The following is a 15,637-nucleotide window of genomic DNA, read 5'->3' as shown; positions in this document are numbered from 1 at the left end:
AAAGGGTCGAATTTACATGTTGATGTGGGAATGGATCGTGTGTTCACAATTGTTTTGTTCCAGAGATGAAATTAATATCTCCCGGTCGCGCCTGGATCGAAATACTATATTTCAAAAATCCATGTATACCACGCAATGAATAGAAAATGTATATATCGTTCAATTTTTTTTCCTTTTTCGCCATTTCCCTATTATCATTATAACTTGGCGGCCGGCACCACGATGAATATTATTATTAATATCATTACGTAAACGGTGAATATTATTGGCGTATACGTAATAGCGCAGTAAATTCTATGGCGACGACTGTACAGCATAATATACAGTGTATATACATTGCGGGTCTGCAGTGCGTGTGTGAATATGCAAATGGTTGATACAAAGCGCAATTAAAGAGGACCTATTAAATCGTATCGCTCCTGTGTGTATACAAACATGACCCTAAACATTATTTTTTTACGCACTGTCCGACATCGACTTTATAGAAAATAAAATATTATGCTCCTCTTATATATATATATATATATATTTTTTTTCCTCGGGCCCCTTTCATACCCGACATTGTTTGAAAAAGAAATTTGTCATTTGTGACCTCAACAAAGCATTTCGAACCGATCACATTTCAGTTGAATGGGTTGACTTTATAAATCATTGACTCTGATGATGCGGGGGGGGGGGGGGCTGGAAAGGCGATAGCTTGGTTTTATTTTCAGTTTATCCACATAATTTAATCTTCTATTTTTTTTTTCACTCCACTATACCAAATTATCAAGACCGTATCCGTCACCTGAATAAGTGTCGAGAAAAAATATTGAATTTGTTTTATAATAAATTATATATTATTTCTTTAATTTTTTTTTCTTTTAGTCCATTTGTTGTATGAAATCGTGTAACTATTTTGATGAACCTTTTGATGGTATCAACATTTCCATTCGTATGATTTTTAATTATTAATCCAATATATTCATGATAAATATTAGTAATAATAATAAAATGTAATGTAACATGAACATCAGAAATATTAAATGTAATAATACAAATACGTTATTTATACGTAATACAACTAAAATTGTAATAGCACAGATCTCTAAGAATTCCTATTTTTACTTTTTTTTTTTATTGACACTGTTTAATGATTTCATAGTTAACTATTTATAATTGTCACGATTGCAACCATATAACGTACCAGATTAAATTATTACGTATTGATTTATAATTAAATACCGTATTCAATAAGGACTGCCGAATTTCTTACCATACATCAGATACGTAAATGCGTTAAGATGAATTTAAACAATTTTTCAACAGAAGTAAATCGAGTTTTTTTAAAAGCACAAACTTTTCTGTATTTTTATGTTTATTCAAATATCAATAATATTATCAGAAACATATCTTCAGTTAAAGTGTAACATATAATATATCAAAGGATTTCAATATGCATGTTTATTGGCTTTTTTTATTATTTATACACTAATTGAATCACTCGGTCTCGCCCGGGTTTATTATACTTATTTAAGCAAAGAAAATTACTATCGGATGAAAAAAGCTACTTATATGGTAAAAAATATACCGTATATTTTAATGTTATTTATTTTTATTTATTTACTATATTATACACTTATTCTGGTGTAATAATTCCATTACAAATATTGAAAGTAGATATCTACGAATTATTAATTTAATATTTGTACAATTCATGCAATTATTTATTAATTATACCATAGATAGAACTCTGAACGAAATGCTATACTAATGAATACTTTAGACTAAATACTTTTAATAGATCGTATTTAAAATTTTTATTGAAATGCATAAATGTATAAATAAAACACTGCATACAGATACAATTTTCCTGGTGATATATAAAGTTATTTTCCAAATCTACTTCCGAATAAACTAATGTCTGATCTTGTGCTTTATTTATTGTCATTGCGAAACAAACTTTTATTGGAATCGGAATGCTTTTGGATTGAACCCGAAAACCTTTCGAGTATTTTGTTCAAATATCTTTTCTCCCATAGTATATTCTGTGAACATTTTCAGTTTCAGTTACATTTTTAGAAAGAGAAATGACACGGAACTTGATTCCGTTACATAATCTAGTCAATGGGTATAATTTTTATTGCTTTAAATTCAATAATTATTTACGAGTTTATTATATCAGCAAGATTGATATTCGTTGCTGAAATCGCATGTTCACGTAACTATATACTATATTAATTTTTTAGTTGTTTGTATTTAGGTACACATTTCGTATGAATTTTTCAATTCATGCATTAATAATAGGTACTACTTTTTTTCTAACTGTATCTATCTTAATAATTTTAAGTTCTGCTGTCGATTTATAGGAATAATTTAAAAATTCTCCCGTGTGTACATATCTCTTTTTTATAAAACTTACATATTTATATTGAAAAATAGTTGTTTGACTTTTGACCAAATTATAGATAACTTTAGATTCATTTGATCAGATTATGTTCCTCTTGGAATAACTGTTAATGTTTGTTTAAAGTATCATCAAAAATCTGTAACATTTTTATACATTTGGACACGGGTATACTCGAAAAAGTATTTACAACATTTTAGTGAAAAAAAATCTAAATGTATAAACAAAATATTTGTATGTAAAAAAGACACATTGGTTTTTATATCTACTCGTATATATATATATATATAACTGGTGGAATTACCCGGCTGCGCATGGAACAGTCTTGAGACATTTAAAGCCTATTATGATGTAACTGTTGATTATGAAACAAGTAGAATGACATTTCAAATGAATTGACTAGCATTTCCGACTGGATAATTTCTTTCATATTTACCACTTTTAGTTTTTACCTTTTTTACCTCTTAAATAATTGAATTTTTGAAAATCCTTTTTTGTGAGACTCTTACATCATAAAACTAAACTACTTACCGAATTTCATAGTCATATCTATAGCGTTTCCGACCAGGCGATTTTTTTCACATTTACAACACTTCGTTTTTACCCCTTTTTACTTCCTTAGGAGTTGCATTTTGGAAAATCCTTTCTTATTGCACATTTAAAGTGTTATTTGACCCTTATGTCAAATTGCAAGTTCATAAAATCGATCGTTTTTGAGATGAAACGATGATCAGTGAGTAAGTGGTATTTAGTTTTATATATATGGATTCACTTGTACCTCAATCGTAAGTTATTAAAATAAACGTAGTAAACACAACTAAATATTTGTATTTAATATTTATGTACATTTTTTAAATGTATTGTTAATCATTGTTATGATAATCATTATAATAAAAAAGCCTTAGGTAGGTAATTAAAAAAAAAAGTTTTCTAGGTAACTAAAAAGTGAAAAAACTATAGGTGTATTCAGTACAGAGTTCAACAATTTTTCAATCTTTAAAAATGCTATTTTCCTATTTTCGAAAATTTCATTTTCAGCATCCATGCATAGGTGTTCATTTATTTTCTCATTATTTCAAATGAGTCGGTACTGTGGTTTTGGTTGTATGCGATTAGTAGATACGTGATTTTATTTAAATAGGCTAACAAAACATTATATTATTATCATTAAAAAAATATAATGCGCACAAGATATTTGATTTCATTTAAAACTCTAATATACTATTATCAGTATATTTCCATAGAAAAAGTTATTATTTGAAATATGAATAATTTATATTTAATTTGATAATTAGAGTCATGTTCAAAATAATTTCGGTCTAAATACATGTGTATATATTTCTGTGTATAAATATGTATATATGAGCAAAAAAATTACTAGATACCTAATGAAGTTATACGAGTATAACCATTTTGTTGAATAGAAAAGTTGTAACACTATTGTAGGGCTATTTTACGATAAATGAACATAATATATATTTAATTTGAATTTAGAAACTCTCAAATCCTTAGCCTAATGTATTATTAACATTTAACTATACATTACTAAAACTATAATTGATTTCAACCTTAATTTGCAATAAAATGTATTTGATCAATTTGATATGTATGCATAATATGCATATCATGATAGGTTACAAAAAATCATTTATTATTTGTGTTTAACAAGTTAAAAAAAAAAGGATGTTTTTACTCTATGAATCTTCTTCTCGATTGCAGATCAAATTAAAAATGGAATATATAACACATGTAAATATTTATTTTTTGGGAAGGGATTTTTTCGTAAAATGAGCATAATATCTATTCAACGTATATTATATGTATACATATAAATATACGTATGTATTGCATATATATTCATGTTCGTTTTAATAAATACAATGAGAGTTTTTAAATTTAAAGAAAAAATCACAAGTTAAATACGGTTTAGAATATTTCTGAACGCTCGTTACGGTAAACATATTCACGGGTTGAGCAAATAAAATCAAATCTAAAAATGTGAAAACCATACACCGTGAATACAGTAAAAGTCTGACTGCATAATAATAAAAGCCCAAATATATTATACTGGTGCAAGTGCTTTCAAAGTCACAAAACATTAAGTGGAAAATTAAAGAGAGAAAAAAAAACGTGAGACTCCTAGGCTAGGCGAGACTTCTAGATTGGACGAGACATAAGGGGTCACGTGAAATACATGGCTGTATTGATCTCTTAAACTTGAAACACATGAATATTGCTCTTGAAAAAAAATACTTTAATTACGAGTAATACCTCTGTTTTGAGGATAAATCGTTTGTTGAAGTTGATATTATCCTCTTAATACGTATAAAAAAGCGCCCATATATATTACGTGTTGTACTATTTATGATAAATTATTTAGGTTTACCATATCATCAAGTTTATACCAGTGTTCATTCGAATTGTTTTAATGTTACATTTAATTTTTAGCATGAGTTAACGTGACATGATTGTGTGGAGTATGATTTTCGTATATTGCGTTTGGTTTATCGTTGCTCTCGAAAAAAAATTTTGAGCAAATAAGATCAGGTGGATCATCTTATACATGGTTGATTAAGTAGTCGAATCAAATTATTTAATAATGTAGGTTAAACTTTAAATCATGCAATATTTACAAAAATAAAAATGGTAAAACTAAATAAAACTAAAAATTTGAGAAAATCGAGAATCCTAAGTGCCTGTAAAAATCTCAAATATCATTAGAATACTGTCTTATTTCACCAGAAATGATAATATTAAAATTACAATTTTTAATCAAATTAAATTATATATGCATTACATTAGTCGTTATTTTTGATGTTATGATACACGTGGGAAAAAGTTTTCATTGAAGTACGAATTTTTTTCCAATAATATTATTACTTGTTTCATTTTAATTTAGTTAATAGTACGTTTATATTTTATATTCAATTATTTTTATTTTTACTATTATAGGACGGCAACATTTAAAATAGGCTTATTCTTGTCAATATGGTTTTAATACTAATAATACTTTCAACACTTATTCACGCCAGAAAACATTGCGTTGCACTATAGGAGTAAAATATTGCCGAGAACAAAAATAACTTTTTCCCTCTATTACATAAAGAGTTTTAGGAAAGACTTGATTATGTCAAACGGTTCGTAAACGATCATTTGTTATAAACGACATGTATTATCGATTTGTTTTGTACGGTACCTTATAAAATATTCACCATTTTGTAAATAATATTTAGATATATACACAGTGGAATTTGTGGCATAATTTATTACATAAAATTACCTGTATTGTCGGTAATTATTTTTATGAGTATGCCTATAACTCTATGTATACCAAAATTACACAAATTTGTCTATTACACAGATCATAATAATTCAGATATTTGAAAGGTTAAATTAACTTTTTAAAATAAAATATTTGTATTATCGTTAATATAACCAAACTAAACTATACATTTATTGATTATTTTGATTTCATAAGCAGTTTAAATAGTTATTGTTACTTTAAAGTGTAACTTATTGTTTACCAGTTAGACAGTTAAAAAATAAATATTTATCTTAATATTGGAAACGGTATAATATATTATATTGTTATTTATATTAACAATAATTATAAAATTCAACAGTATTAGTTTAAAAAAAAAATAATAGAATTTTTTAATTATTTATTAGTTGGTTATATCTATTTTGAATTTTAAGTTTGAGTGTACTTTTTTATAACTGTGCTAATTATTAAATTATCACTACATCAAACATTGTTTACTTATTTTATTATAACTGTAATTTCCAGTGACTCGTTCTCCTTTCTATGTTCAAACATTATTTGGGTAACTCCCATTACGATAAGCGTTAATTATATATTTTTTTAAAAACAATGTATTAGATAGAGGACATGATACACTTTAACAAAGTTTTGTTTTTTATAATATCCATTTAAACGTGTTTTAGAATAGCATACAACAGAGTAAATTTGTAAAAATAAAAATAATATAAAAGAAATATATTTCGTTAAAAATATTAATCACAAACGTAGTTAGTACATTTTGTTTCTGAGTAAAATGAGGAATGTGTTAGTTTTATCATGAAATTTAATTTTTAGGAAATATTATCTAGTTGAAAAATCGATAGAGATAATTGTATGACTTTCCTAATAATTTCCAAATAATTTTAGAAACTTTTAAAATATTATAAAAAATGGCAATATATATGGCTTACCATTTTTCGACCAAATTGAATATTTTCATAAAAACTTATAAAATAATTTCTGTAGAATCTGTAGAATCATTGCTTTATAAATGGTATTATTTTCAATTTTTTTTTTAAGTTTATAGGCAATAGAAAGTTTCATATGTTTTTTAACTTTTTTTCGAGAATATCGACAAAAAAAATTTCGTTTTTACAAAAAATCTTAAAAATGTAATACAAATTTTCCAATGCATATTTATTATTAATACAAAAAATATAGAACTTAAGTAATTAGAACAATTTTAAGAGTGTTTAAATATGAAATTTTAATAAAACGATTAAAATAATAAAAATGAACAATATTTGTGCAGTTGAAAATTCATAACAATATCTGTATTTTTATTTAATATAATGATAATAAATTTTTCAGTACATTTTCTTGGTAAAACAATTAAATTTCACAGGAAAGTCGTAAAATTGTTTTACAATCATTACAAAATTAAATTGAAACGAAATTGGGTATTCAATGAATTTTCATAAAATAATATTAGTTATTTAATTATTATCCTTTAAATATTAATCTTAGTGACTCGAAACATTTACTGAGAATGTATATAGTGTTTTAAATTAATTTCTTATTTTCACAATATATTAATGAAATTGTGTTCTTTAATGATAATAATTTAGTTAGTAATATTATTATTATAAACATTGAATTTCTCTAGCATAATAAATAAAATATAAGAAAATAAATAATTGTTCTAAAGTTTAAACTGCTCTCGAAAGCAGAGAGTGACCCAGATGACGGTGGAGTGAATAAAATCAAGGAACACCTCTAGATTTTAGGAGCGGAGAACGCGAACGAAATGTCAAAGGATAGGTTGAAATGGAAGGACGTTGTTGTTCCGGTGTTATATCTTAATAGTCTGTAAGATGGCTTAGAAGAAAAAGAATTTGCTGTTTAAAAGCGCATATTGAAAAGGCAAACCAACTTGGCTTAATCCAGTACATAACATTATATAGGATTTATGAAGCATTTATCAGAAAAGTATAAAAATAAATTTTTTCTGAACATTTTAAAATACATCCACAAGTGTCATATTTTTTTAATATATCTAAAGATATAATATTTTATTTATAAAACAATAAAGTATCTATTCAGATACAAAAAATGAGAAACGCATTTTCAATACGTAATAATAATAAAACGTGGTGTTCTTAAGGTTTAAATAATAATTTACATATATTTACATATTTTACACGTTATTCCTATCATGTGGCTATTGACAGGAACCAGTGTAATTCGAAAATACCGCTGAAACGGAAAGCAAAGGAGAAAAAAAAACATTCTCAGTTCCTATGTTTGTATTTGCAGGTATTAAACTGTCGTTGTTTTTTGTGAATACTGGTCACAGCAGGTACCTAAATTGCTTGCCTACCGGGAAAACAAGAAATTCGATAACACGTAGTACACCCTCACGAGTGCTAAAAAAGCTTAAATCGGAAATAAAAACACTCATGCAAGTCTTCCGCATATTTCATTTTATGTAAAAATAGAGACAGAAAGAAATGTAATATTTCAGTCTTTGGTGTTTGTAGATTATGTGTTCGTTATAAAATCGTTGAAGTTTCGGCAGAATACGACTTCCTGTATGTGTGTGTGTGTGTGTGTATGAATAAGACGACTTCCTCCTTTACGGTTAGTATATTTCGTCGAACGTTATCCGTCATCGAGATCAAAATATGGTCCAAGGGTCCATTAGACGACAACAATGGGTGCGATGAACGGGTGGCCGCTCGATACGGGGACTGCATCGTGGAGTCTTGAATACTATTCGGATTTCGCGCTCCGAAGTCCCGAAACGCTTAACGGGGGGGGGGGGGGGGGGGGTAATTATTCTTTACGTCACGGCCGGCGGTCTGTGTTTGATTCGCCGTCTCCGTACGGGCGTCTGATATATTCGTAAATATGTACCGTATTTATACCGAGCGGCAGTCGTCCGCAGCCGTGGAAATGTTCTTGCGAATCCTCGCGCAGGGCTATGTAGTTTTGAACGCGACAGCCGAAGAGTCGTCGGATCGGTCACAGAAATCTGGCTCGATCGGTTCGGATATCGATCGACGATCCGAACATTCATTTAGGGTCTCGGTGGTACGCGATGAAGAAAAGTGGAAGAAAAACGTGGAAAACATACTTCGTCCGACCGTCGACTACGAACGATGCGGACGCCTTGTGTCGTTGACGATGGACGCGATTCGTTTTGGCCTCGAGCAACATAATCGTTTGCCCGCCGAACCGTTCGTCGTGTCACGAGAACATTTCGTGATCCATCTCCAGGGACCTCGCGACACGCTGCCATCGTCGTCCGTGTTCGTGAAACGGACGCGAATTTTCATTCACTTTTCCCCTCGTACCGCTCCACCGGATTCGTTTCGGTTCGCGGCCGAAAACGGGAAACGGAAGTTCCGCGACTTTTCCTCCGACGAATAAATTATACATCGGTTTCGGTCGGTTGTACCACCAACGCGGGCGCCCTGTTCACAGGTCCGTGTAGGTTTATTGCTCAAATTTATCGCACGTCCCGGAGGAAGGGGCGTACCATGCCTACCTTACCGTCGGCAACAGGCAAAGGCAAATAAAAAGGCGATCGAAAACTCATAACTGTGCGAGTAGTAAATATTTAGCGCGAGAACTGCAATACAGCATATGTATGCATACACAACACAATCCGTTTGTATTGATCTTCAAGAAATCTAGAGTGTTGGATCGTTATTTTCGGATAATAATAAAAAAAAAAAAATCGATTTATTATAAACAAATATTTCGTATTACAAATGTATTATCATACCAACAATATTAAATATTTGTGAGTATCGAACCATTTACTGTGTTATGATACGTGTACATTTTTAATGCGCGGCAATGTTCAATATCATTGATTTTTAATGATATGGTTTTGTAACGGGACTATTCGTTAAACAATAGCAGATGTTCAATAAAGTCATCTAGTGAAATCTATACGACATAGCACTGAATACTCTAAATTTGCCTGATTAACATTTATGGCCATGATGCCGGACTCCGAGGGCTCGTCAATATCGTTTTTTTTTTTTTTTTTTAAGTACCTACTTGATATTATTATGATCTTAAGTTATTCTTGCTAAAATGGTTATATGTCAATTAGTATTCTGCCCGTATAAATAGATATTATAAATTATTTTTATCTATTTTCATTTCAAACTGTTATTGTTTTAATTTATAAAATTTTTTAAATTTTTTAACATAGCATGGCGTATTGTTTGTTTGATATTTAATACATGTATTAATAATTTAAATTTATCAGATTCAGTTGGTATCCATGTTTATTTTAGGGTGTGACCCTCCTTTTCCAAAGAAGTGTATTTATTTATTAATTATTTACTTCTGTGGTATACCACAGATCCCAGAAAATGTACGATACTCTCTCAGGGATAGAAGGTCTAGAATAAACATTGGGTGGTATTTAAAAGAAAAAAAATAATATAAAATTCGATTAATATATTATTTATTAAAGGATTTATTTTTTATTTTTTATTCTTTTGCGTTCGAAAAGTATTCACTGTTGTCATCTGAAAAGAGGGTTAGGCATCTTGTGTTCATTGAAATTTAAAGCGTCTGTATTTTTGTAGGCCTTTTTTGGTAGTTTAGAGTTATAGATAGAAGTTTCTGAACTGTATTTTGATCCAGTTTATAGGAGTGGTTTACCCGTAACTTTGTGAATTTACCTATAATATAGGTAAGTACTAATAATAAAACATTTATTACTAACTTTTTATTTTTATTACATTTTTATAAAAGTTATTGATTTTTATAAATTTATGAGAAAAATGGTGATTTGGTTTATATTTTTTTTAAGTATTTAGTAAGATTATTTGATATGTTGGTTTTCGTTTTATTTTTCGACAACCTATCTATGTTCGAATAACATGTGTTCAAAATGTAATACCCCAAGAGATGTTTGAAAGTCGGACTTGGTTCGATTTATGATCGAAATGATTTAATTAATTGTTTCAAATCATTTTTGATGACTATTCTAACTTAATATGTGTCAGATATGAACCACCCCAGAGCTATATCAACTACATCGGCTTGATATCTTAATTTTTTTGAACTATTGTTCTTCAAACCAATCATTTGTTGCTTTTCCCATCATCAAATTGGGAAAACAGGTGTCGTAATGAAATAATGTAAAAGTAAAACACAATACGAGTCATACGTATAATTATAATGTATGTAACTTATGTTTGTGTACATACCACTCGGAATCTGCTACCTGCTACCACTTTAGTGTATTATACAATAGTCAGTGATTGAAAATTTAGAACCAAATTAATGGTGTCTAAGTCACACGCCTCTTTTAATTGATCCAATATATTTCAAGTAGATTTATTTGTCACATGGCGTAGTATGTTGCAGAACTGAATACCGATTTCGTGGATTAATTTTTTTTTTTCTAAATGAAAACAACGTACCGTTTTACAGCCTGTACTAGTATAATTGAAACGTAGACCGCGAACAGTATCTTTAGGAACTATTCTTGTGCTTTGTCTAACTTAACGTCCGCATACAATTTGAAGGATCAACGTCCCAGGCATTCGGTAGATGTAGACCACAATCAAAGCACAATCTGAATTTCCATTTTTCCCATTATTAGCTAACCGATTCCGTTGTTCGTGATCCCCAAAGTCTCAGAAATCGTTGTCTTCCGCTATCTTGTATCTTGCTGTCGTTGCGATTTTGTTGGTACTGTCGAATATGTTTTTGTCAGCCGACGCGGACATCGGGTTGATCGCATTTTGCACATTATACTCGGTTCTCCGTTATTCACACGTTTTTTTATCCGTTCGAATTAGATTGTTGTACCGCTAGAGCAACACAATTATTTAATCGACAATAGCTTATAGGTTCATCATATCGATCGTCTAAGTAAGCCTTGGTTAAGTTCGCGCCATTGGGCTAACGATCAATATCCGTTATCCGGCATTTTTTCTGAAGTTTTTCCACAGTACGAGTTATATTTACAATATCGTGCACTAATTTTATGACGCTGAGGGTGATTCGTATTTTTGGAGTCCAGCGGTATATTTCCCTTTAATTTTCTTATTTTTTTGTCATTTTCCGGGATTTTGCTATCATATTTAAAATTTTCTATTGATTTTGGTTTTAATAATTAATATTATTGTCATTATTCCAGTCGTGTTGATTATTAATGGCGTAAACGAGTAACGTTAATGTAATTCTTGAAACTTCAAAGGGGTGAAACAATTGAAATGGTTGCGAATAAATAATTATAACAACGGACTAGTTTGGGTTTTAACTATTTCAAATAATACCTTTGGATTTTCAATATATACCGTTCTATGATTATGTGTCACAGAAATTGCTTGCGATGCATGGTCCAAACACATATTAGCCATGAATCTTCAATTGTATTAGAACATTTATTGTATATTTATATTATTCACATGATAATAAAGTTGTAAGATAAATTCTAAATCATAACCATGTATGAGTAAGTATGTAAAAGAATAATATTTAGTTTTTATTTTATTTATTTTTATTTTATTGGTTATATCTTCTTACGCCAACGAGTATAAATGTTAAATGTTTGAAATATACATTATATCTTACAAAATCCCAAATCGTATTTCATGTTGACCTTCAAAATTTGGCTAAAATTAGTTTGCGTAATTTAAGTAAACTGATAAAAGGACTATATATATATTATCATTATTATAGTTAATTCATTACTTTATTCTAATAATTGTAGCTATTTTAATATGCAAATGTATATTAATAAATTATTCATACTTTCACTTCATACTCTTATAATACATATTTTTATACTTATATATCTGTACTAATATTATGTTACACATATTTTTGTAAATTGAAATTATTTTCCGTATTATAAGTAAATAAATAATTAAACTAAATAAACAAAATACGACTAATTACGTAATAATCCACTAATAAGTAATGATAATTCTACGTATTGTGTATATTCTATTAATATTTTTGTCTATAATCATTTTTACATTGAATTGTTGTACTGTTGCAAATTTTGTATGCAGTTCTTTGGTGTATTGCCTTTTGGTTTTTAAAATAAAAAATGGCAATGACTGTGTCATTATTATAAATTTCACCCAACGAAGCTATTAGATAAATTTTATTATATCTGATTAGTATTCACGTGTATCAAACACGGTGTGTGAAAATATACATAGTATATACTTTTCCGGGCACGGACACGATAAAACGCGCTGTAATTTAGTTTTGATGTTTCGATTTTACATCGATTATATACAACCTCTGCGTTTGCATTGTATTGTGTCCCTTCTGAGTATATTATAATATAATATAACACTATACACTGTAGTATCTATATATATATATATATATACCCCAACATGCAACAATTGTAATTGTACAACTTTTAGCCTAGAAAATATATACGAATATATACGAATATAGAATATTTACGACACGGCCCTAATATTACGTTGCTTAGTGAGAAAATTTCAATTATCAACTTTTTCATAGTTAGTCACCAATTAGTGGTTTCTATTAAAAATTACTTTTTTTTAACAAGAACACCTCCTCACGATACTTGTGTTTAAAATTAAAATTATATAATGCATTATAATATATTGTAAGCTGAACAATTTAGAAATTCTTGTAATTCCTTATCGTTCATGTAACTTCAATGCATGTGAAAACGTTTTATTATAATGTATTTTCTTAGTTTATCCAATAATCTATCCTACAGTACTACAAAGCAAATTTCATTAAATACTTGTGTATATACGACGGTATGTGATCAGGCTCGAATGAACACAATTTATTCAGAACATCACAAATTATATAGAATTCAATTATTAATGCACTTGGAAATCACTCCAAATTATTCAATTTATTTGCATGGTTTTTAAAACATTTGATAAATTCAATTATTTTATTATTAATTTATTTTCTTACGGTTCGTCATGGTGACAGTTATTTCTATAGTTATTTTTGGTATTATTATTATTGTTATAGAGAAGTTTTTTTTTTTTTTTTTACACATGCGAAATAAAATAATATTATATAATGCAAAAGTAATCAATTTTAGAGACAGCCAGACTGTCCAAAACTTCATATGGATTTAGCCCTTCATTCATTATTCCAGTCAAGTTCTAGAAACTCGTCCGCAGATCAATGTTACTCTAAAATTTAGTGAACCGCATTTACTAAATTTATTCAGTGAGAGATTTTTACGATAAATTGCGTGAAAATGTTAAACATTGTTTATCTCTGAATGAAATTGGTTAGGAAGTTTTACAAGAAAAATACATTCAGTGGAAAGTATCATTAAAGATAAAACTAGGAAATTATTGTAAATCGGCTTTGTTTTCCCTCGAGAACTGGAAAAAGTATATACATCTCGTTACCCAACAAAAATAAACGAATATTTTGTACATTATTTTTCATAAATCATATCTTGGGCATATATCTAAAAAGGTAGGTGGTAACAAAATCATTCATGATCAATAATATACCTCATTATAGACTTATATATTTTCTTCCTAAACAAATACACGTTAGTAACAGAATGAATGTAAACAAATATATACCAACAATTACTAAAATGTTTTTTTTTTCTTATAATCTTTAATATTCATCATCCACCGGGCAGTATATGTTCTATGATCTCCTAATGCAGTTCAAGATTAACATAACACAACTTTATTTTCAATATCATCGTAGATTGTTATAATTCTGAAACATGCATAGATAACATTATGCTCAAAATATTTACCCAATAAGTTTGTTAAGATATACTTTTTATTCTTGAAGTTGACGAACAATTTATATTTTACGTAGACACTCTTTCAATTGTTCATTTATATAATAAAGAATTAATTTCCATTGGTCGCATAACCCATTCAAACATTTTACACATTTTTCATAGTGTATTCATAAAATATATAAATATATACATTTATATTAAGTAATTGTAAAAAAGTAGTTATTGAATAGGTGTTTTGCGGGAAATTATGACGAAGAAATTTTTTTAAAATGTATTGTAACTATAGGGTTTAAAAAAAAAATATTTTTTCAAATATGCTTTTTTATATAATAATATACTAAACAAAATTTCTATGATAGTGTTCTACTGTTAATAATTATTGAACAAATTTCATAATCATTTACATATTTCATTACAGTTGCTCGTGTAAAAAGTAAAGTAAAAATTAACGGTTAAAAATATAACACAATACTTATACCAGTAGAAATACTACAGAAGAAATAAAAAATAGCAATAAAAGCTAGTAAAATATGCAAGTATCAAGTCATAATTTTTTGTTCGGAATACACAAATAAACCAAAAATAAATCGTTACATGTAAATGAAAGTTAACCACCGGTTTTCGTAAACAAAATACACAGATATTGTGCATTTTGTACTGGCGTGCGGTCTATGCATTCTCGCGCGCAACCGATGAACTTATTTACAAAATGGAAAACTCTTATTTTGACATTGAACAGTGCAGCGCACGTACCTATACGTACGGTACGAGGTCGTTCAGTCTTGGAATTAGGTTAAAAATAAATATTATTATTGTGTCTGACTCCCACGTACGTATGTGTACGTATGTATGTAGATGTGAATGTTTTATACTTATGAACATGTGATATAAGTTTATCGTAAACCTCTAATGTATCCGTATAGAATAAGCTTACAGGGACGCATAGTTTTTTTCTCTTTCCCGCGTAATAACGAGTTGTCAACAATATGTTCGAACTAGCAACGCGCGTTATACGTCCCGTATACAACATAGTACATTACTATGCGTTGTATTCGCTGTGTGTTATGTAAAAACGTACTCTTGATTTATGGATATATCCTCAAAGGGAAACATCAATTACGATTTATCATTATTATGTAATATGTACATAACGCTGCCATAAAACTTTTTTTTCTTGTTTTATTCCTCCTCTCTCTCTCTCTCTCTCTCTCTCTCTCTCTCTCTCTCTCTCTCTCTCTCT

The sequence above is a fragment of the Sipha flava genome, unplaced genomic scaffold (genome assembly GCF_003268045.1).
Source record: "Sipha flava isolate LNK unplaced genomic scaffold, YSA_version1 268_pilon_pilon, whole genome shotgun sequence".
Classification (NCBI taxonomy): domain Eukaryota; kingdom Metazoa; phylum Arthropoda; class Insecta; order Hemiptera; family Aphididae; genus Sipha; species Sipha flava.
This window is presented reverse-complemented; position numbering follows the sequence as displayed.